This window comes from Felis catus, chromosome B2 (genome assembly GCF_018350175.1).
Source record: "Felis catus isolate Fca126 chromosome B2, F.catus_Fca126_mat1.0, whole genome shotgun sequence".
In the NCBI taxonomy this organism is placed as follows: domain Eukaryota; kingdom Metazoa; phylum Chordata; class Mammalia; order Carnivora; family Felidae; genus Felis; species Felis catus.
Genome location: NC_058372.1, coordinates 70917901 through 70940047, shown reverse-complemented (window position 1 = coordinate 70940047; position 22147 = coordinate 70917901). Strand labels below are relative to the sequence as shown.

The following is a 22147-nucleotide window of genomic DNA, read 5'->3' as shown; positions in this document are numbered from 1 at the left end:
ATCCAAATTGGTTGCCATTGTTAAGTATATTATGACCATCTCATACTGCTGTTTTAATGCGTATGTTTCATTTTGGAAAAAAATTTCGGCCCCTACCCCAAGAGACAACTGATGTGTAGATGCAAGATTGTTACTGAGAATTAACACATATTTTTACAGTTAACACAAAAAGCACATTATTTCTTATACATTTTCCACATCCTAGATATGGTTGAGGATAATAAGGGAAATCATAGATGGTATGGTTTTCAAGCCAGTGAGCTAAATAAAACTAAGCAATAAGAAGGAGGTAGTGTTAGAATATGTTGGAATGTATGGTAGTAGGCCCATATCCAGTCAGCGCGGGTTAAGATCAGGAAGGTGGAGGCCAGAAAGATAAAGATTATCCTACTCTTTCTTCACTTGGTGTGCTAGGCAGGATAATGACCCCCTAAAAAACCTATTTCCTGTCCCCCCAAATCTGTGAATGTTACCTTACATAACAAGGGTACTTTGCAGCTATGATTAAGGTTACAGACCTTGAGATGGGGAAATTATCCTGAAATAGCCAGGTGGGCCCCATCTAATCACACGAATCCTTAAAAGCAGAGACCTTTTCCAAAGGTGGTCAGAGAAAAAGGTATGGTGACAAAAGAGTCAGTGAAACTTGTGATGAGAGAGACTCCACCTGCTATGCTAACCTCCAAAAGCAGACACAGCTCTGCTGACACATCTATGTTAATCTAGTGAGATCCTTACTGGACTTTTGACCTCCAGAACTGTAAAAATAAATTTGTGATGCTTTAATCCACTCAGCGTATGGCGATTTGTTACTGCAACAGTAAAAATCTAATATATTTGGCAAAGGCGGGAAGCGAGCCACTTGATGACATATGCAGATGGTATCCTGATTCACCAGTGGGAATGCTCTAGGAAGATTCATTCCCTGAAGCTCAGCACCAGGTCCTGGTCTTTGACCCTCCCCCCAAGTTTCTAGGGCTCTCCCAGGTACCCACTGCCACTCTGCATGGCCCACCAGGGGAAATCCTAGTTTATCTCTTCCAGTTTCTTCAGTTTGTTTGTGAAGTGACATTTCAAGATTACTCTTAGTTTGATTTTTCTGCATGAGGTATAGTGGGAAAACACGCTTCAGCAACTGCATGGGTCACATTCTCCAATGTGATCAAGCTGTTTGCAGTGGATCAGGGAAATGATTTTGGAAGTACATTCATTTTCCACTGGTTCAGTGTTTGACAGTTTGGTTTGTTCACATTGCTGAAAAAGAGAGCATATAATGTTAAGTTCTGTGGTCTTTGAAATATGGATATATTTGAACTGTAAAACTGCATTCTGATTAAACCCACTTAAACATTGTTGTAAAAAACACAGGTCTGTATTTTTGTTCTCAGCTGGACATTCTGCTGTGCAAAACAATATCTGCCTAGCTCCAAAGGGGATACTCAGGAAGAAACCATAAGAAGATCCTCTAATTAAAAACAAAAGCAAAAAGTGAGTCATTTGGGAAAGTTAGAAAAAGATATAGAATATACGCAAAGGCAAGGGATGGACCGATTCCAAAACATCGTTTAAAATAGTTTGAATAGAAATGGTCATTGACTAGAGGTGAAACACAGTCACACACAAGCTATTATGAATGATTTTCCTCGCACATAAAATAGGTTAGAAAATGAAATCAAGCAGCAGTAAAGTCATGATAGGTTAGTGGACTACATCTACTGAGGAGGAACAGAAGTCCTCAGGTAAGAAGAAACTATGAAAGAATAAAGCCATTTGCCAAATAATGGACCAGAATGATGAGCTTGTGTTAACTGATATTATAAAGTTATTATATAATATTTTAGGATACTTTAATGCATATTCTTTTTCAACATCAAAGGATTTAATGTTGAGAAGAATGTTTACCATCCTCACAGAGCTTAGTTTCTGGATTTCAACTGTGCATCACTGAGAAAACAGAATGTAATATTAATCGAGCATTACATTGCCCAGAATATTGACTATTTATAATAGACAGTTATTAAGAAGAACCAGTAGTATACTGACACTATTTAAATAGTAGAGATTGGCAAAAAAGAAGGTTATTTGTGTTCGTAAACTAGAGATATTTATTCATGCCAACTTTCTTTCCAATATAATCCAAGTAGAAGCACCAGGAGTATATTATGTATTTCCCCTTGAGAGATGGCTAAGTATAATAAGGAACACTGGACTTGGTGCCAGGACACCTGGGTTCCAGTCCCCATTCCTCTGCTTCTGGCACTGACAATGCTGGGAGTCTCCCAGAGCCTATCCTTCACCTGAAAAACAGAGATAATGTTACCTATTTTTTGTCTGATTCACAAAAGAAGGTAACATGATATACCACAATATGAAAGTGCTTTGTAAATTTTAAAGGGTCATACATTAGGGTCCTCACATGATGCTTAAAAAAACATATATAGTATATAAGTCATTGAAATACCATTTAGCACAAATATACATTGTAACAACTTCTGGTAGAATTTCATCAAAACTTAATCTAATGATAGTTTTATAAGCTGGTTCTTGTTCTTGTCATGAACTTTGGTTGTGTGCTTGCACTGACGTCCTTTGCACATGAGTATTCTATAAATAAATGTTGCACTCTCCATAGTTTCGCCTAGAGCTAGCCTTTCACCTTTGTTTCCAAGTTCTCTTACAATTACTGTTCACAGCCAAATTGTGTCTCCATTAAGGTGCCAGAACAAATGTTAAATTCACTGATTTATTGACCAGCAAATATTAATCACTTATTATGTACATAGCACTATTCAAGGCGTTATTCAGTAAACTCAATGAAATGAACAGTTTGATTTTTCTCCCCCTCTGCAAAACTGACTAGCTCTTTGTCTGAATTAATCAAATCAACCAGTAGGTTTTTGGCTTCCTGTAGACACAGCTTAAATGTCACTTTCTATCTTGAAGCTGCTATTTTGAGAATTGGTGATGTGTAGGTGGAAAACACTTTACTATTTAGAAATAGAGTACTATACAGTAAGGCTTATTAGACAGTTATTTTCACTTTGTAGTTTTTGTTTCATTTCACTTTTTATTACAGAAAATTTTAAACATGTACATAAGCATATGGGGTAATATAAGGAATTCCTATATACCTAACCTAACTTCAACAATTAACAATTCATGATCAATATTGCTTCACCTGGACCCCTACCCAACAGTCCATTATCCCATATTATTTTGGTGTGAATATCAGAGTTTATATAATTTAATTCTCAAGTGTTTCAATATGTATCTCTAAACATAAAGATATTGAGAAAATAACCACGGTAGCATAATCACACTCAAAATAAAATTAGCAGTAATTCCTTAATATCATCAAATATTCAGTGTGTGCTCAATATTCCAACTGTTTTGTAATGTCATTTTTTTGCAGTTTGTTTCAATAAGTTTTCAAATAAATCCACCCATTGTGATTGGCTGTGTCTCTTAATTCAATTTATACTTCAGCTTTCTCTATTTTCCTCCTTGCAATTTATTTGTTAAATAAATTGAGTCATTTGTCCTGTGGTTTTTTTCTACAGATTAGATTTTACTGAGTGCATCCTATAATATAGTTCAATGTTTTTCAGGCTTATGTGTTTCCTGAATATAAGTATAGAACTGTGCTGTTCTCTATTTCCATGTGTAGCTTCTTTTTTAAAATGCACATTTTTCAGGGGCACCTGGGTGGCTCAGTCGGTTGAGCTACCGACTTCAGCTCAGGTCATGACCTCATGGTTCGTGAGTTCCAGCCCCACATCAGTCTCTGTGCTGACAGCTCAGAGCCTGGAGCCTGCTTCAGATTCTGCGCCTCCCTCTCTCTCTGCGCCTCCTCTCTCTCTCTCTTTCTCTCAAAAATAAATAAACATTAAAAAAAAAATAAACATTTTGCATAATAGTTTGATTTACAGAAAAATGTGAAGATTGAACAGAGTTAACACCCAGTTTCCCCTATTATTAATATCTTCTTTGTTGTTGTTTTTATTCCAGTATAGTTAACATACATTGTTATATTAGTTTTAAGTGTACAACATAGTGATTCAACAATTCCATAGGTTACTCAGTGCTCATCATGGTAAGTGCACTCTTTAATCCCCATCACCTATTTCACCCATCCCTCCTATCATTAATATCTTTTTTTTTAGTTTTTTTTTTAAGTTTATTTATTTTGAGAGAGAGAGAGAGAGAGAGAGCAAGCGGGGTAGGGGGCAAAGAGAGAGGGGAGAGAGCGAATACCAAGCAGGCTCTGCAGGGTCAGCGCAGAGTCTGATGTGGGGCTTGAACCCACAAACCATGAGATCATGACCTGAACAGAAATCAAGAGTTGGACGCTTAACCGACTGAGCCGCCCAGGCACCCCTCATTAATATCTTAAATTAAGATGATTCATTTGTTACAATTAATAAGCAAATATGGATACACCATTAATACACCACTAATATCCATACTTTATTTAGATGCTCTTAGTTCTTACCTGATGTTCTTTTTCTATTCCAGGATCTCATCCAGGATACTAGATTGCATTTAGTTGTCATTATCTCCTCAGGCTCCTCTTGGCTATGACAATTTCTCAGAGTTTCCTTGTTTTTGATGACCTTTATAGTTTTGAGGAGTACTGGTGAGTTATTTTGCAGAATGTCCCCCATTTGGATTTGTTTGATGTCTTTCTCACGACTGATCTGAGATTAAGGGCTTTAGGGAGGAAGACCACAGAGGTAAAGTGTCATTTTCACCCTATCACATCAAAGGTACATACTATACAGATAATTTATCATTGTTGATATTAACCTTGATCACCCAATTGAGGTAGTATTTGTCAGGCTTTTCCACTATACAACTACTCTTTTTCTCCTCTTTCCATGCAGTCTCTTCTTTCCCCGCAGTATCCTTTGGAAGGATAGCTCTATGTGAAGCCCCTGTTCGTGAAGTAGGAAATTATGTTCCATCTCCTATAGGTGGAATAGCACATACATTATTCCAAATTCTTCTGCATGGGCAATTTTTTCTACTCCTTTATTATTTATTTATTTATTTATATATACTGGTATGATTCATGGATATTTATTTTATACTTTGGATACAATCCTATACTATTTTATTTTGTTGCTCAAATTGCTCCACATTTGGCCATTAGGAGCTCTTTCAGTTGGCTCCTGTGTCCCTTTGTCATACCCCATCATTGTGAGTGTGTGTAAGTTGTTTTTTAAGTAATTTCCTATTTTCTGTCATGTAAGATACCCCAGGTTCATCTTGCATGTTCCCTGCTCTCATCCTAGAACAAGGATTTCTCTAAAGATCCCTGGTTTCTTTTATTACAGAATGGTATTAGAAACCAAGATCTGGGCACTAAGTTTAATAAAATATTTTTAATCATTCTTTTACTGACATTTTGTCTATTTCAAAAAAAATTTAATTATTTTGTTATAGTTTGTGGTAAAATTTTTATTTTTTAAAGTTCCAATTTTCAAAAGTCGGTGGGTGTTGGTAGCATAGTGGTGAGCATAGCTGCCTTCCAATTTTCAAAAATCACTTTTAGGGTTTTTTGTTTTTAAATTTTTATTATATATAGAGAGAGAATGAGCAGGGGAGAAGGGTAGAGGGAGAGAGAGAGAGAGAGAGAGAGAGAGAGAGAATATCAAGCAGGCTTCATGCTCAGTGTGAAGCCCAATGCGGGACTTGATCCCACAACCCTGGGATCATGACCTGAGCTGAAATCAAGGGTCAGATGCTTAACCAACTAAGCCACCTAGGTGATCCAAAAGTCACTTTTAGTCTAAAATTTCTGCCTATATTGAACAGTAAGTCTTTTTTTCAAGCAAGTAATTTACACATATATTTTGGTTTTTATATCTTACTATTAAATCTAGGGTATGAAAATTTGAATTTTTCTATATTTTGCCAATTCAGTTAGTTCAAGTATCTATTTGGTTAAGTGATGTTAAGTGTCTGTGATCTTTGACTCTTTTTTTTTAATGAATTGACTAAATATTTTGATATGTATAATTATAAGGTAGCTAGAGAAAGTGGATAAAATGACAAATGTCATAAAGAAAGATTATGTTAATTCTGTGGAAATCATACAACAAAAATTCATTAAGGTGAATCTGTTTAATGTGAACTTTCTGAATAGCTAGTAAACTAGTCACTAAAATTTCCTCGTAACATTTGTGAAGTGTTTGTTAAGAAAATAAACAATAGAAACATTTTAATCTAATAATACAAAAATAAAACATCAAAAAAATTTTTGAGTATAGTTGAAACACAATGGTACATTAATTTCTGGTGTACGTCATGATCCAGCTTCTCTCTACATTATGATGTGCTCATCACAAGTGGAGCTACCATGTGTCACCATAAAACATTTTCAAGAATCGTCATTTCTCTACAAGTATATTACTTACATTTTTTCATTTGTTGTATCTTCATAGAATTCATTTTTAAAAAATAGGTTTATGAAAGTTATCCATTAGGATTCCAAAGCCAGGCAAACCTAGCAAAACAGGTTACCAACTATCAGGCAAGTATATTTTTCTGTGTTGTTTCCTTCTCTGTAAAATCGGTTATTAAGATAAATTGGCTCATATTTGTATAGAACTTCATATATACACTACATGTATGTATAAAATAAATGCATATCTAGATGTATTGACATACATGTATAATGTATGCATACACACAGAAAAATACCTAGAGCCCAGCCCTTCCAAATGTTCAGTGATAGCTGTGCTTTTCTTATCTTTAATAGTATTTTTTTCTACATACTCTAATATTACTTTTCCTTATTTTATTAATAGTTAATAACTTATACATTTTGCAAATTCAGACTGACCTCACCATTCAGTCCAAATTAGTGGAATTTGCTATAGTTAATATATTTTCTCTGAATCAATACTGTAATGGGAATGTTTTGATATATATTAATGAGTTTTTCTCCTTTGCGTTTCTTAATGTGTGACCTTTGCTCATTCTGCCCAAGGCATTAGGATTATATTAGAACTGGAATGCAAAAATAAAGAGAGTTTCAATATTCAGCTTTTAATATCCAAAGTAGAGGTTTTAAGTTTGCAGCAAAAAAATAATCCTGAAATTTGGTCTTTGTCAAAAGACTATACAATTTTCTATATTTTTTTAGCTCCATGTTGACTTTGTCTATGGAAGTTATAAAGTGACAGGGATAGACAGAATTCAAGATAAGGCCTGAGGGAGGACCTTGTAACTTGGGGAATATCATAAAGAAGGAAAGGAGAGGTCAGGCTATCTCTTTTGGCTTAGGGGAGATTTGCAGCAAAGAGAAGAGAGACAGGGATAGAAAGTAAGACCTAGGCAGAAGCCTTTCCAAAAGGGTAATGCCTTAAATATGTTGGGGAATCCTGAAGGCGGAAGGCCTTTGCTTTGCTCCCTCTGGTGAGCCTTGGGAGAAGAGGTGATGTGGTGCCCAGCAATGGCATTTGGTGGAAAGAATTTGTCTACACCAAAAAGTCTGATCTGTTGACTTGCCTGGCCTGTGTGCAGTAAGCAAGGGATCCAGAAGCTTCTGTGTTCTGGTGAGGAAAGCAAAGATCTAGAAAAACCCAGTAGACTAACAAGATCCAGGGGCAAGATCCAGTGATGGGTGCCTACACAATGACACACAAGGCAGATGGGTCTGTCAGCAACCAGCAGTTGCAATTTCCAGGGACCAGATCAGGCACTCAACTGCAGAGATCAGTGAGGGTTCACTGATTCAGAGGTCACTATCTGAATCCAAAACCCGCTTTCACCACTACTCTCCCCACCTCCACCCCCTCACACGACATCGTGACAGTATCTTAGAGTTGAGTAAGGGGAGGAAGAGAAAATCTTATATAATTAGCATTTGCCTAAAAGAGACTGGCATGCCCAAAAGAGACTGATTAAACCACCAGAAACTCAGTTATAGTGACTCTGTAAATTTAAAACACACTCACTATCTAGTAGGTGAGAAATAAAAAATCAGTTATGAGAAAAATAGTTATTAAGTTTGCAACCCCCTTAAAAATAGAAAAGCTTTTGCAATGATGAATGCCTTCCCTTCCCTGGCAGCTTGAAGATCAAATGGGTCAGTTGATGGGAAGCAATGTTGGAAAGTGAGAGCACTCACTGCGGGCAATGATAATGGCAGCTGCACATACTGCCTTGAGCATGATGGAATTGGGACCATACAAGCAGCGGGTACATCTCAGCTCTGGGCCAGGAGGCACGGGCATAGACAAGAAGCCAAGTTCAAGCCAATTGCATGGTATCAGGGAAAAAGAGACCAGAAATCAAGGGCTGCATGCAGATGTAGCTGAGAAGATGTGGGAGGAGAGCCAAAAAGCAGCAAAGGACCAGGTCTGAGTACAACCTCCCTACATGGGGAAGCAACATGGAGACACATTCTTCAGGAATGACACAGGGCCTAGGGCTATCTGATATGTTCTTTTTTTTAATGTTTTTTTAAAAATGTATTCATTTTTTGAGAGACAGAGAGAGCGTGAGACAGGGAGGGGCAGAGAGAGAGGGAGACACAGAATCCGAAGCAGGCTCCAGGCTCCGAGCTGTCAACACAGAGCCCAACAGGCTTGAACTCATGAACCATGAACCACGAGATCATTGCCTGAGCTGAAGTTGGCCACTTAACCAACTGACCCACCCAGGCATCCCTATCTGGTATGTTCCTTAATTAAACATATGGTGAAAAAGACTGAATATGTAATAGTAGATTCACTAAAGATCCTCAACAGAGTGTGGCTCCTAGTCCCACAGAAAGAGTCTTGAATTAAAATTAAGAATCATCTTGTTAGGGTAGAGAAATATGAGAAGGTTAAGTCATAAAACTAAGTGAAATCAGGATAATTAATTCATGGGAAATTTTCTCAAAGCTTCCATTTGAGGAAAGAAAGTCTTTACAAGAATAAGGGGAGAAAACAGATTCAGGGATTCTGATGAATCATATGTTATTTGGCTCGTATTTATGGCACCTATGGTGCCAGGTTCTTTGATAGGTAATTAAGAGGTCCTTGCTAACAATCCAGTAGGAACAGATAAGTCAATAGACCTTTAAAACAAATGCACGATAATGGGAGAGGTATGGGAGAACAGAGGAAGAACAGAGGGGAAAATGGCATTTTTTTAGTCTGAACTGTCCAGGGTGGTACCTAGTTGGTCAAGTCTCAGAGCATATTTATTGAGGGCCTACCATGTGCAAATTGTACTAGAGGATATAAGAGTGGATATGGGATGCCAAAAGAGGCTTGCTAAAAGGGGATTGCCATGAGAAATCCAAATGGTGTCCTGGAGAAGCAATTGACTGTTTGGATCTGCAGTTCTAAAATGATATCTGGACTGGAGATGCAAAGCAGCTTAATTCAAGATGCATAACTGTTAAAAAAAATAATGCTCATATTCTTCTCTTCAATAGAGCTGTGTAAATGATTTTTATTTTTCAAACTGCATACCATAAAAAAAAGTTTTGAAATCTATTTGAAGTATGAATCGAGAATATTATTTCTAATATTGAATAAGTACTTGGCAATGTAAAAAGACATCAGTTTGCTAATTTAAAATGTTGGGGGGTTTTGTATGACAGGTTTTCTAACAAAATTATAAAATGTACGTTTAACTTTATATATTGTTCTTTTTACCTTCACAATTGACATATTTTAATTTTTCTAATTTCTTATTATTTTTTAATTAGAGTCTAACTATAGTTTTTTAAAGTCACAGATCAAATTTTAATCATTTCTTGCAGAATTCCATTCCTTTGTGAGGTCATTTCTGCTTCAAATTTTTTAATTTTCACTGAGATATAATTGACATATAAAACATTGTGTAAATTTAAGGTGTATATGATATCATTTCTTTACTGTGTACCTTTATCCAAACACACATGAGTACTACAATTTTGACAGTGTTTTGTCATCAGTAAATTTGGAAAATACTAGCCTGGTGCACCCATGTTGGTGTGGCTGGGGCCTAACTTATAGCTGTGCAGTAACTTGTGACTTAAACCCAGCCAACTGCTAGACACTTACAATGTCTTTGATTTGGGAATGTTAATCATTGTCCTTCTCTCAACAGAACTAGTTGTGTTCAAGAGAGGGCTCCAAGCGTTGAGCCCCAACTGACCATGATGCCCGATACAATCCCTGTCTTTGCCTAAGGCTGGCTCTGCTTGACTGTGAAACTAGTATCTGTTAGGTCAAGGTCTTACTAAAATACTGCTCAACATGCTCAGTCTTCACTGTGGTTTTTTACTATCTGCAAATGGAATAGTTGGAGCTAGACAGAGAACTTCCATATGTAAAAAGACAATTGTCTCTCCATGCATGAGTTTGTTTTATCATAATGTTACAAAACTTCCAAGGAAATTGTGGCATAAATTATGTATTTGAAATATGCTTACCAGATAAAATCCACCCAATGTTCCTGTCTACCACAGGCATTCATTGCTTGGCCAAGTCCCAGAGAGTGAAAACTCTCTATCAAGGCCCGTGTGTTTGTCACTTGTGAAAGGTGAGTCTGGGAAACTATTAATATGGAAGTGGTATGAAATTGGTATGGAAATGCTATTTGGAGATTCTATTTTAATTCCAGATGCAGAGAAAATTTCAAATTGTTAACCATTGTATAATTGGCAAGCCTTAGCGTTTAGATCCACCAGCCATATTCATATGACTCTCTAAACACCAGGAGAAAGTCCCAAAAGAAAGAGAAGTGGAGGATAATGGCATATTGAAAGTGTGGCTGGGCACCTGGGTGGCTCAGTCGGTTAAGCGTCTGACTCTTGATTTTGGCTCTGGTCATGATCTCACGGTTGTGGGATTAAGCCCCACTTCGGGCTCTGCAGTGACAGCACAGAGCCTGCTTGGGATTCTCTCTCCCTCTCTAAACAAACAAACAAACAAACTTACAAAAAATGTGTGGCTTACTTATCAGAAAACAGATGTTTTGTTTTTACTTTCTTACATTAGCTGGGGACAACTGATTCTTTCCTGACTTCAAATCATTTATTAAAAATTCAGTATTAAAAACAGATATATAAACCTATCAAAATACATTTATGGAAGCAATAATAAAACAACATTTGCAAAGCTGTAGTCATATAGATATACATTCAACATCACCCAGCATTTATTGGGCTTTTCTTGGGAATGTACTAGATACTGAGGAAAAAATATGTAAATAAAATAGAAGACATGGCCTGTATGTGTCAACACTGTTTCTACAGTTAAAACAATTGTTTGATTTAAATCTGACTCTTCCGATGCATTTAATCATTTATTTGCGTGTGACCAGTTAATATGAAATGGAACTTTGAAATCACCCATTTGATTCAATGTAGACTGACAGACTGTTTAAATTTTTTTAATGTTTATTTATTGGTGGGGGGGAGGGGCAGAGACAGAGGGAGACACAGAAATGGAAGCAGGTTCCAGGCTCTGAGCTGTTAGCATAGAACTCGACACCGGGCTTGAATCTACAAACTATGAGATCATGACCTGAGCCAAAGTCGGACACTTAACCGACTGAGCCACCCAGGCGCCCTGACAGCTGTTTAAATAATGTTCTCTAATGAAAGTTTTTAGCTTGAATTACCCAGTGTGGTATGTAGTTGATCAAATATCTCATTCATACATATTTACTGAGGGTCTACCGTGTGGTAGTTTGTATTAGAGGATACAGAGGAATGTAATCACCGTCCCCATCTTGGAGAACTTATACTCCAGCAAGATAATAATAGTATATACATACATAAACAACAACTACTTATCCTTCAGGCAGGGCGTGATAAGGACCAATGATACAAGAGGGAGTGAATGTCACGGAAGTTCAGAAGAAGGAAAGGTGTCCATGGGTTTGAGGGTCTAGAGAGAATTCTGAGAGAAAAAGTTCAGGCTTTAGACTTAAGATTTTCATTATTTAATGAAAGATAATTCTATAGTGACAAAAAAGTTATCTTTTACATCAACCCTCAAACATGTTTGTGCTGTGAAGCTATATTATGAGATTGGGTATGTCATGTTGTTTATTTTTTAATATTTTAGTCCCTAAATTCTTTCAGTTACCAGTTAAAGCCCAACAACAGCAACAACAACGAGACCAAAATTAGTTGCATGACTTTGTATCTCCAGATAATGTCGTTATATAAATTCATAGTTATAAAAATGAGTGGTACTAAGAAAACAAAAAACCCTATAATCAAATAAGAAATTTTATAACTCTTAATGATATTACTACTTAAATATGAGGGGGAGGAATGTGACAAGATTGTCTTACAAAAAACGTTAACATATTGTCCATCAGGTTTTCTTCAAATTCATAAGACCTCATTTTTCACTTATTTATTATGAGTCAGAGCTACTAATCTTCATACAACAAAATAACCACACTTTTCAATTTTCAAACGTTTTCTTTTTCTGACCTAGGAAGACCCAAGTGGATCAGAATTTCTCCTGCTCTAGTTAAGCGTTAATTTTTGGCCAAAGATTCAGTCATAAAGGCTGAATTTGGGGGAGGTTTAGCGAAGGTTAAAAAAAAAAAGAAGCTATATAAAGGAAATGATAGTGTAATTTTAAGAAGAATATTTATAGCTGTGGGTACTAATTTATTCTTTTAAACTGGCTCTGTATTTTGAATTGGTCTAAAATAGACCAACCCTACTAAATTTACATTGGATGAGTGTTCAGCTGTTATGTATGTGCAGAGGTGGTATAGCATGGTGGTTAAATGCCCAGACTCCAGAGCCTGACTTGTCTGAGTTCAAATCCCAAACCTACCTCATTCTCTTCACATTTCCCTGGGCAAGTTGCCTAAATAAACTCTCTATCTTTTTCTTAACTGTAAAAGAGGAATAATAGCAGTGCCTGTCCCCGAAATAAATCGGTACGTGGAAAGCAATTAAAACTGTGCCTAGCAAAGAGCAAGCACGAAGCGTTAGCCATTAATATTATTCTGTTTTCATGTAGTGATAACTGCAGGTGTGTTGTTTCTTTACTTTTCTGTCTACAACATCTTTTCTTTCCTCTCTCCTTCCTCCCTCCCTCTCATCTCCTAGACTATCTTTCATTTTATGTCCATTTTCCATTGCTGTGCACATGTCTTCACAAAGGTGCCCAATAACTGTTGAAAGAATGAACCAAACTCCTATTTATTTTTTAAATCCCCACGAAACCATCCCTGGCCCTCTAACCCTGTTCTGTAGTGGACAGGGTGCTTTCTTCCTTGCTCCCATAAGCCTTTATGTATACCCAGTCACTACAGTTAGCACTGGAGGTTAGGGTGATCTGTATATGACTCTTCCTCTTTTTCTTCAGGTTTGTTCAAATTCACGAGATCTTGTTTCTTACTTGGGAATTACTGTGAACCGATATCTCTGAACTTCTTGAGGGTAGTGGCTCTCACCTTCATCCCCTAAGGTTTGGCACACTGTAGGCCTGGCTAATGATTGATTGAGTACATGGACAAATGAATGGACTCATCCCAACTCCTCAGCAGGGGCTGGACATTCTCCTTCCACTAGTCACCATCCAGGAATGTAAGCACATGGGCCCATGGGTCTTCTGTTGAATGGCCTGACCCTGGGAAAGGGTGGCAGAAACCAATAGCAAAGAGCTCTGCCTGCTGTTGTCTAACCACAGAAATGAATGCTATAGCTAAAATTGTATTCTAACACCTTCATTTTTCAAATGAAGAAACTAAACCTTAAAAAAGGTTCAATTAGCCAAGATCTCTTAGCATATTAGAGAAACAACTGGGAATGTGATTTAGGTTTCCTGGCTTGTTGCCTGTACATATCCAAGTGCAGAGAAAGTTTTCATTTAAGGTTTGCATATTCCATTGAAAGCTTAGTAGTAACAAGTGGAAGGAGGAGGGAGATAGGATAAATAAAAAATGTCCTTGGAATGCCTGGGTGGCTCAGTCAGCTAAGCATCTGACTCTTGCTTTTGGCTAAGGTCATGATCTCACAGTCTTGAGACTGAGCCTTGAACCTCAAATTGGGCTTCACATTGACAGTGTGGAACCTGCTTGGGATATTCTCTCTCTCTCTCTCTCTCTCTCTCTCTCTCTCTCTCTCAAAAACAAATAAACAGGGGCACCTGGGTGGCTTAGTCAGTTGAGCAACTGACTCTTGATTTTTGTCTCAGGTCATGATCTCATAGTTTGTGAGTTTGAGCCCTGCATTGGGCTCCCCACTGACAGCAAGGAGCCTGCTTGGGATTCTCTGTCTCCTTCTCTCTCTGTCCCTCCCCTGCTTGTGTTCACAAATGCCCTCCCTCTCTCTCAAAATAAACTTTAAAATAAATAAACTTTTTTAAAAAAAGAAATGTCCTTGTTTTTCTTGTTCATTATTTTTTTAAATTTATTTATTTATTTTGAGAGAGTCTGTGAGCAGGGGACGGGCAGAGAAAGGTGGGGAGAGAGGGAATCCCAAGCAAGCTCCACGCTGTAGTGCAGAGCCTAACACAGGGCTCGAACTCACAAACTGTGAGATCATGACCTAAGCTGAAACCAGGAGTCCGACACTTAACTGACTGAGCCACCCAGGCACTCCCTTATTTATTATTCTTAGCAAAAGCCTTGCTGGCTACAATATCCTCCCACGTGTTCTAACTATTAATGATCAAAGCCATAGATAGCAATTACAAATAAATGTTATGGTAGTTACAGTATGTTATATTTCAGAATCTAAGAACATGTACTACTCTCAACTCCCAGAATCTTTTCCTGTTTTTGGTAACCATGCCTTGATTTACCTCTGGAGATCTATGTCTTTCCAACTCCTTGTCTTCTTCATCATAATTTCAATGAAGATGTTCAGAATGTCCCAGTCAAGGTGTGGCCTTGTGAACTCTCATTCTGGGAATCTGGATCCTGAGCAGAATGTTGCTGAGACAGGGTGTAGATTCATTCCAGTGAGCTTCCCGCAGACATTGTCCACTGATCCTTTTTACCTAATCCCTAGAACTGTTCTAGGTCTGCCGTTCCTGGGGCTGCTCAGCAGCTTTCCTTTTGATTCTGTGAGCTAACCTGTATTCTTCCAACAAATTTCTTCTCTGTTTAATGAGGCAGAGTTTGTTTTCATTGCTTGCAGTCAAATTCTGGTACGGGTTGGACTTCAACTTGCAAGTTCCACTTTAGCTATGGTTTGTGAGTACAAACCAAACTGGCAGAAAAAAGAAATAACTAGTAAAATGTATGTGTGTGCATGTGCGAGAGAGAAATCTACTAAGCATATAATTGCTTAAGAAAAAATAGATTTTGTGCTACAATATATTCAAAGCAAAACAAGCCAACCATATTTTTACCATGGAATTTGTATACGTCTTAAGATGGTCTGGAATTAAATTATTCAATTTAGGTTCTTTGTTACCTGACCTGACATATATTTCCCTTACAACTTAATATTTAAATTAAACTCGTTTATTTATGTAGGTAATAGTAAAACAAACAAATCAAGTTCATAAATTAGAGAAAATAGTATGTATAGTTTAATTTATTCACATTTATTACACTAAGCTATAAATGTATACATTTTATAAATAATAGACATGAAAAATTCTGTGTAAATCCAATGTTAATGATTTCACTATGAACTGTAGCTGTTCTTTAATTTTAAATTGCACTTAATAGGTTAAACTAGAAAGCACATAAAACATGTTCATTTTAAAAAGTATTTATGAAAACTCCTTAAGAATTAAATTATAAGAACAACCATCTATGTTCTCTCTGAAAAATAATTATTTTTTGGAAGAATATGACACAAAGGTCTTGAATAAATAATATTTGGGGATTTTTTCCATCTCTCCTTTACATTATGAGGTTTTTAAACATGTTATCTATTTAACTCTTTCTCAGGTGAATGTGTTTTGCAGGCTGAATGTTCCACCAAGCACTGGAAATAATTCCAAAGGGGTATTTATAGTAGTAGCAAAAAAGTACCTAAAAAATTTATGAAGAGGTCTTTACAGTTTCCATAATGCACATTTTTATAGTACATGTACACACATTTGAAGGAATTTTCTAATAGCTAATGTGTCAGTCTCTATGGTTGGCATACTCTTCAATTTTTAAAATAATTCATACAGAAGCAACACTAATTTTTATTTCTTCCTTAATACAGGAGCTTAATGCATAATATTTACAACTAAGAAGCAGAAAGATAAAAGAGACACAAAGCCGATCCCACCTGCCTTGCTTTATCTGGGGTTACTTTCCATTGCCTTTCACACCCTGACCTGTGTAGAACGAGGCTCAAGCACTGGTCTTTAGCACAGGTTGACACCGAGGTAATGTGTGCATTGTCATTTAGCACGTGTTCTCTGATAACACTTAGAATAATGGTCTTTCATGAATTGGCAAAACCCGTAAGAAGACAGTCCTGGTTTCCTCAGATTCTGGGTATTTTGATTTGTGAAAACTGCTAGGACTATGAGTGTGTGTGTGTGTGTGTGTGTGTGTGTGTGTGTGTGTATTCTCTTTAGTTACCTATTTGGTATGGCTTTTCTGTGCCAGTTTTCAACAGAAGGGGGGACTTTAAAAAAAAAAACAAAAAATTACTTTTGTATTGTTTGTGAGATAGGAATTTTTACATTAAAATTTTTTTAAGTTTATTTACTTTTGAGACAGAGAGAGGGAGAGAGCCAGAGCATGAGCGGGGGAGGGGCAGAAAGAGGGAGACAGAATCCGAAGCAGGTTCCAGGCTCCAAGCCGTCAGCACAGAGCCTTACAAGGAGCTTGAACTCATGAACCACGAGATGATGACCTGAGCCCAAGTCAGATGCTTAACCAACTGAGCTACCCAGGTGCCCCAGGAATTTTTACATTTAAATGGAAAGTACATTTTAAGATTCAGAAAAACATACACCAAAGTCTTATTTTCTGATTACACTAGGAGGAGAATGTTTCTGGGGAGGGAGGAACAATAGCCTGGAAGGGAGAAATAGAAAGGAGATTTTTATTTTTAACTCAAGATTTTTATTTAACTATACTGTTTGGATTTTTAGAACAATCATACTCTACCTTTTATAATTAAAATTAAATTTTAAATGTTTGAAAAATATTGTTACTGTATACTACAATAAAGCCTTATAAAAACTGGAAAATGTATGTTTTTCATTTGTTCTTATAGCTTTTAAAGTTTGACACTAAGTAGTTTATTTGAATATAGTTGACACACAATGTTACATCAGTTTCAGGTGTTGATTTTTAATTTTGATTGAGCTTTTACAATCCTTTGTATAGATAAGTAATATAGTAGTATTAATAATGATAATGGTGACAGCAATAGCTTCAAGGGCTTGTGCTAAGTGTTTCCTATACATTGTCTATTTCATTCTTACAAAACCCTACCAGTAGAGGCAGAGCTAGGTTCAATGGGACTTGAAGTTGATAGGGTTTGGGGAAGGATGGATCTTTAAGAAAATAATACAAAATTACTATGGCCCTTTACAAGGTTCTGGAAAGGGATCTGTGCAGCTTTAGCTGAGCTTCATAGGCTTCCTAATAAATCCATCTTGACTCATCAATCACATACTAGTTTCATTATACATACAAGAAACTGAAGCCTAGAGAGATAACTCACCTAAAGTTATATACCTAGGGAATGGCCAACCAAGCTAATTGCAATATTTTATTATTTTAAAACAATTCTATGTATCTCAGTAGTCTATGATCTAAAGTATTTCCAGTGGAAAGTTGGAAAGAGTATTCAACTCCTGCCCAGCTCTCATTACTACAGATCTCTGCTTCCTTTAATGACTTACCCAGTAAGAAAAGTAGAGGAGAAAGAGGGGACACTGAAGGAAAGCAGGAAAGAGTAGGGAATGGAACAGGAGTGACCAGAAGTTGTGCCATTGAGAGAAGGAAGGAGAAAACAAGCAATGTCCAAATTCATGAGCACGTGCTTTAACGGCTGTCTATAGGCTACCATGGGCTTGCTGAAAAAGGCAGGGGGAGGCCTGAGTCAAGGGTTCTGAAGGTCTGAAGCAACAAGGGTGTTCTTGCTTGAGATACACTCATGATGACGTACATGGGTAAGACAGAATGGGAAATGGCCATGTTAGCTAATGGCATTAATATTATCAGGCTAAAGGTCAGAAAAATCAAAAGGAGCCCCGAGTAGCATTGTTTGAGGACTTGGAGCAGAAAAGAGTTGAAATAGCTGATATAGAGCTTAATCTCCACGAGAAGCAGGAAGATTCGCACTTGGAGGAGATCAAGAGATCTCCCAAATGAGGGAAGGAAGGTATATTGAATGATTTCCGATCTAATTTGAAGAGTTCCCTATTTTCAGTCCAACACTAAGGGTGATCCTTTAGGACTAGCGATTCCAAGGCAGACTTGAAAGAGCTACCAAGGGAGTCTGTGCCCTCTAATTGCTAGTCATCCTTAGATCTTTCACAAGGTCTTGCATGCAATGTGCCTTTAATATAATAAGTACTCAGTAAAAGAGTTTGAACAAATCAATCAATAAGTGAAGCTCACCAGAAAGTATAACCTTGAGCTGCCAAAAAAGTAAACTTCCTTAGGACCCCCCAAACCTTTCCTCCCCTCTAGTCTCCTATTTCCACCTCCCTTTAGCAAATCCCTTCCTTCTAGGAAGTCACTGCACATGAATGGAATCCCTAAGTAAACTCATAGTCATGGTTTTTCTCTCTAGGTCTATGAAGATGCATAAATAACTCCATAGGAGTGGGAAGACCAAAGGCAGAGAGGTCTTCTGAAATAACCTGATTTATAGGTATGTATGAATACAGAGCTATTATTTACACTATATTCCCAGAGAATTTGTGTTACTGTAAAGTTCTTGGTCATCATCCTAAACCAAGTACTTGATATTTCCTGACAATCCTACTAGATCTTTCATATTTGCCACAAGCTCTTTCTCATTCCCACAGCAATCAATCTCCAAGTCTCATCAGTGCTACCTCTCCAATCTATTTGATTCCATACATTCCCAGGGCTCATCTGGAGTTCTGACCACTATCCCTTCCCTATCGATTACAGCACTAAATTCCTAATGAATTTGCCTACCTTTCCTACTGTTCCTCTTCTTTCTCCATTCCAGTAATCATCTTGGACTTCTCTTGACTTCTAAAACATGCCACATGCTCTTCCTTCACAATTTTCTACATGTGCTCCTATTCCCTGAAACACTTTTTCTCTCTACTCTCCATTTAGACAGCATCTACTTATGCTACAAATTCCCAACTAAATCTCTTTTTTAGCAAAGCATTCCCAGACGTGTATGCCTAGTTCAGTTCCCTTCCTGTATGTTGTATCATAATAGTCAATTTGCTTTATGGCGTTTATTTGTTGAATGTATCTTCTCTGCTAGTCTGTAAATTCCTTGAGGTCAGGGACAGTGTGGTCTCTTTCATTCCTGTGCTCTGAGCTCCCGAGTTCCACCCCAGGAATTCGCAGTCCTCCAAGGTCTCTATTTTTCTTCCTGCTTTTCCTTGCCAAAGCCCATGAAATCTTTATCTAGTCTGGGAAAAGTTGAGAAACCTTCTCTTCTTACACAGCCTGCTTTCTTTCAGATATGTTGTCTTTGCCAAGGCCAAACCTTTTGAAACTCAAAAGCAAAGAATTGATCTTTGTGTTCTCTGTATTCTGCTGTTTCATCCCTCTGCCAAGATAATAGCAGATGGAATGGCAGACAAGTATGGGGTACAGGAATATCTATGTGGGGGTTGGGGTAGCAACCAAAGGTTATCTCAACTGTCAGTCACCTCACATTCACAGCGAGCACCTTACCCAAGAATGACATCTATCCTCCATGACTTCTGGATCCAGTGCCACACTGCTTAGATTGTCTCTCCATGACCAAGGATCCTATTCTCCTGGAAGCTAGAAATTTTATTTGCTGACAGCCATCAGCTTTCAACTTTCTCTGGGAATTTCCCTCAGGCGTAGTCAGCCTCCTTTCCTAGAGTGGAGTCCCTTCCTACAGCCATCTCATATCCAGTATAAAGGTGGGCCTCTTTCCCTAACCCAATCCCAGGAGTTGGCTGAAGTCTTGTTGTGACTATATATATTACAGGCTACCTTCTTGGGCCCATCATGCCTCTTTCTCTTCCCCTGGAAGTGTCAGTCCCAAGAGCAGTCCAGTAAATTTTGTGCACAGAGATGTCTAACTCAGGGGCTCCTTCCTAGGAGACTTGTCCTATAGCAGCCACCTTTAGATCCATTTGCCTATGATTGTGTGTATATATATATATACATATACATATATATATATACATATATACATATATATATACATATACATATACATATATATATACATATATATATGTATATATATATAAAATTTCACCTATCTATCTGCCAATTCTAGAAATCTAAAGAATATGGGGGGAATTTCAGGTCATTTAGAGTCTTCCCTCTTTTTTTAATGTATATATAAGAAAATTTAGTACATTCTCATATATATACATTGATTGTGTATATATAAGTCACATAGAAAAACAGTTATAGTTTATTTCTGTTTACTTTAAATTTCAGATACAGTCAATGGGGTATTGTTGCAAGGAGAGAGAAAAGATAGGAGAAACAAAAATTCTGCACATTTATCTCTTTCTAGATTGCATTGGAAAGGATTTTATATGTGTGTGTATATACAGAGAGAGAGAGAGAGAGAAAGAGAGAACTTGTAGAATTAAAAATAAGAAAGAAATGTAAATGAAAGTTGCTGGTAATTTTTTAAATACGAATTATAAAATTTTATAAACTTCTCTATAAGCCAAAATAACTCAAGTCATCTTGAAGAGGAGAGCTGATGTTTGTTATGCAGATTATAAAATACCATTTGCCAAGACTTTTAGTGTTAATTGCCTCTCACTGAAAAACTGAAGAAAATCAAGTTGAAGAGAAGGTAAGATTTAAAAAGACAACATTCATTGTGTTTTTCATGCAAAGGAATGATAATATTACTTTTTCCTGAGAGTTGAAAGATCTTAGAAGTCTCATAGTGTCAAGTCCTGGCCAGTGCAAAAATACCTTCTGTGAATTGTTTTATTTTTGCTTAGAACACATAAATATGTTTCTAATATTAATTTATATTTTCTTGTTTTGAAGTTTAATTAATAATCTTGGCTAAATATCAACTTGAGGCCCTGTGCACTACATTGCTTTTTATCATTCTTTGATTGTCTTAATATTGGTGCATTTACGTATCGTTTGTTTAATTTTACCCATGGGAACTATTACATTTAGTTAGCAACGAGTGTCTAAAGGACATACGTTGATTTGCTTTGGTTTGCTCTCACACTTACACTACACTTACCCCATGTTCATGAGAATCCAGAAGGTTTTCCCTCTTTGCTGAGCAACTACAAAACAGAGGTGGACAGTGTCAGAGTAATGCAGTAGAATAACTCTCTTGAGCATTGCCTCATTATGAGTGGATTATGTTACCAAGAAGACACCTGTAATTTGTTTTCCTGTATGTGAGTGTATGTGTATGAGGAACAAGAGCGAGAATGTCCCCCTTGCCGAATAGTTTATTATTATTCTTGCCTCTTTATGAACAGTAGAGCAATTCCATTCAGAACACAGAAATTAAAACAAAGTAATAATAGCCACTCCTTATAAGTGTTTCCTATGGTCTAGGCACCATGCTGAGTGTTTTACATATATTTGGCCCATTTAAGCCTCATAACCCTCTGAGGTAGGTATTTAAAACCTACACTTTATAAATAAAAACCTGAGGCTCAGAGAGGTTTAAGTAATTTGCCTAAATTAACATAGCTGGAAAGTTACCATAAGTCATATCTGATTTTTTTAAAACCATTTTTCCAACACTCAAAGATTTTCACTTCAGGTCTTGACCGACTTCTCCAGAGACAGCCTCTTTGCCTTTACCTCTCCCTCTAGGATTAAGTAACTCAATTCCATAGCGGCTCCTCCCCTGCACATGAAAATGTCCCGTGCCCCTTCCCTCTGCCAGCTACCTTTGCTTCACCCAACCATCTCTCACTACTCAGCGTTTTATCTGTTCGTCATCTCCTAGACCTTGCTAACTGGATGACTAGCTGCCAAACAAAATCACAGGAGGAAAAGATAAAGCATCTCATCTTTCTCTCTTAAGCCTTCCCTCTCTTCGACTTCCTTGTTGGTGAGTGTTCAA

General features: G+C 37.2%; 1 long non-coding RNA gene across 3 annotated transcripts; it reads right to left on the bottom strand.

Annotated features, from left to right (window-relative positions):
* Positions 1–1094: 1094 nt before the first annotated feature.
* LOC109499752 lies at positions 1095–21775 on the bottom strand. 3 transcript variants are annotated; one of them, XR_006597940.1, is made up of 4 exons: positions 21305–21775; positions 14772–15181; positions 4493–4710; positions 1095–1254 (listed from the first exon to the last, which is right to left on the bottom strand). It is a non-coding gene; the product is annotated as an uncharacterized LOC109499752 (long non-coding RNA). The 3 variants fall into 3 exon arrangements; XR_006597939.1 differs by lacking the exon at positions 21305–21775 and adding an exon at positions 19051–19566 and having other exon boundaries at positions 1095–2297; XR_002742334.2 differs by lacking the exon at positions 21305–21775 and adding an exon at positions 19051–19564.
* Between the last annotated feature and the right edge of the window lie 372 nt (positions 21776–22147).